Source organism: Octopus bimaculoides, chromosome 29 (genome assembly GCF_001194135.2).
Source record: "Octopus bimaculoides isolate UCB-OBI-ISO-001 chromosome 29, ASM119413v2, whole genome shotgun sequence".
NCBI classification, from domain to species: Eukaryota; Metazoa; Mollusca; class Cephalopoda; order Octopoda; family Octopodidae; genus Octopus; species Octopus bimaculoides.
Window position 1 is genome coordinate 10,640,890 of NC_069009.1, and position 3,120 is coordinate 10,644,009.

Genomic DNA, 3,120 nt, shown 5'->3' on the forward strand with positions numbered 1-3,120 from the left:
GTATATTTCCACATACTTAGTATCTTTCCATCCTTCTTTCTTAACATTCATTTGCCGCTCTGTGACTTACATTCTCTCTATATATGTGAATGTGTACATGTGTGTGACAATGTGCTTGATCATATGTCTTTGGATTCTACATCATCGCTGTTTGGTATTTTGTGTAAAGTGTGTGTATGGGCATGTGTATATGTGTGCATGAAATATGAAGAAAAATATATAGTCCTTTAATGTTTCGTCTTGGGCCGGAAGTATTAAGCAGATCATAACACATTTGCTTTATTCATGTTCGGGTGAAAATTTACGAGGTAAAAACACGATTAGAAGAATAGTTGGAAGTGTTTCAATGTGAAAAAAGGCTGGTAGACGTTTAACAAGTTTGTACAAATGTATATGCTGATTGGTCTTACCAAGCGCAAACACCAACATTGATTGAATACATGGATACGAATGAAAATCAAAATATTGCTATTTGGAAAGGAAAGAACACTTTCGATATTGCAGAAAGATTTTTAGGTCATGTATACAGTCTGTTAAAATGTACTTTCGAACATCAGGTAAGACGATCGGCCTTTCTCTGAGCATATTGTTCAAGTAGCAGAAACAGACTTATGCTGTAGTAATACTGCATAATGAAATCACTGGAGAGTGAAAAGTGGTTGGCAATATAAATGTTTATAATAATCGACACAATTTCAAAACAGGGAATAATGATAATAATAATAATAATAATAATAATAATAATAATAATAATAATAATAATAATAATAATGATGATGATGATGATGATGATGATGATGATAATAATAATAATAATAATAATAATAATAATAATAATAATAATAATAATAATAATAATAATAATGATGATGATGATGATGATAATAACCGGGGACGTTTAACGAGATTACACCGGGGACGTTTAACATGTGAGAACGATAAATCACTGCTCCGAAATTTATCCAAAAACATCGGAAATAAAAACATCGCATAGAGCCAAACATAGCTGTCAAAGGGTTGGACTATATCCGAGTAAGTAATACCCACTGAAATTTATTTCCATTGTTCCAAATATAATGATGTATTTTAACTGGATATCTCCACTACTCGCACAGGAAAAGTAAACAAGCTTGTTACATCAACACCAGACCATCTCTGGTCCCAAACACCATGTACAAAAAAAGACAAACAGATTAAATAATACCGGTATTATTCCACCCAAGAATAACAGCCGGGATGTGCGTACTATAAGCTTGTTACGCAAAAACTACGAAGAGCTGCACGTGCAAAACAATTTGACAACAGAAATGAAGGATCCGGTACACAAACAAAACCAAAACGGTATAAATGGACACGTGAGGAATACATTTCGATCCTACACGCTTATCTTATAGCAGTGCTCTACCCAAAGAACGAAAACGCAACAACACATATAAAATATGGAAGAAAAATAATGTAAATAAAGACGTCGATAAAACAATGAACCCTAACAAACTAGCTAACATACGAAGATATATTCTCAAAGCAAGAAAAAATATCAGAAATTGAAATAGAACAATTGAAAGGAAAAATACATCAGTGAAATCTAGATAGTAGCCACAGAAAAATGCCAAATAATAATATAAACCCTGAGATAGTAAACCACGAAGACAAACGTAACATTTCCGCCAAATACGATGTAACAAAAATCAATAAACCCAGACCATAGAGATGTATAAAAACAGAGCTCAATGCTAAAAACAAGATAATAGGTATTCACACTTTAGCTGTCCCATTGTAAGTTACAGCTGCAATGTACTTAACTGGACACTAAACGAACTATCTAAAATAAACAGGAAAACAAGAAAAATAATTAGAGGATCTAGGTTGCAACACCAAACATCTGACATAGAAAGGCTATATATAAAAATTAAACTACTGAACAATAATAATAATAATAATAATAATAATAATAATAATAATAATAATAATAATAATAATAATAATAATAATAATAATAATAATAATAACACCGGGGATGTTTAACATGTGAGAACGATAAATCACTGCTCCGAAATTTATCCAAAAACATCGGAAATAAAGACATTGCATGGAGCCAAAAAATAGTTGACAAAGGGTTGGACTATATCCGAGTAAGTAATACTCATTGAAATTTATTTCCATTTTTCCAAATATAATGATGTATTTTAACTTGATTCTTCCACTACCCGCACAGCGATCGTAAACACACGTGTTACATCAAAATCAGACCATATCCAAACACAAACACCATGTACAAAATAATTACTGATTAAATAACGCCGGTATTATTCCACCCAAGAATAACAACCGAGAAGTGCTTACTGTAAGCTTGTTACGAAAAAAGTACGAAGATATGAACGTGCAAACAATCTAACAACAGAAATAAACAAACCGGTACCCTACAAAAACGATGACCGTCAAAATAAAGGGTCGGACGTTGTTCCTCATGTCCCGCAAACAAAACCAAAACGGCATAAATGGACACGTGAGGAATACATTTCGATCCTACACGCTTATTTCACAGCAGTGCTCTACCCAAAAAACGAAAACGCAACAACACATGCATATAAAATATGGAAGAAAAATAATGTAAATATAGACCTGGATACAACAATGAACCCTAACAATTTAGCTAACATAAGAAGATATATTCTAAAAGCAAAAAAAAAATATCAGAAATAGAAATAGAACAATTGAAAGGGAAAATACATCATGAAAATCTAGATAGTAGTCACACAGCAATGCCAAATAATAATATAAACACTAAGATAGCAGAATACAAGGACAAACGTAACATTTCCCGGTAAACAAAAAACAACAAACCCAGACCGTAGAGATGTATAATAGTGTACAAAAAGCACCAATTCAGAACACCACAGACAAACATATGAATGAAAAGGAAGGCAAAACAAATCTAAAGCCTGGGAATAACGAAGGGAAACCTAATAATTACGATACTATGAAAATGAAAATAACCGAAGAACTGAAAACCACAGATCTTAGAATGGACCACAGATTATATCTCCCAAAAATCAAAATAGACAATAAAACAACATCAATAATAAATAGCATAAACCTGGCCGTGACGGAACTAACAAC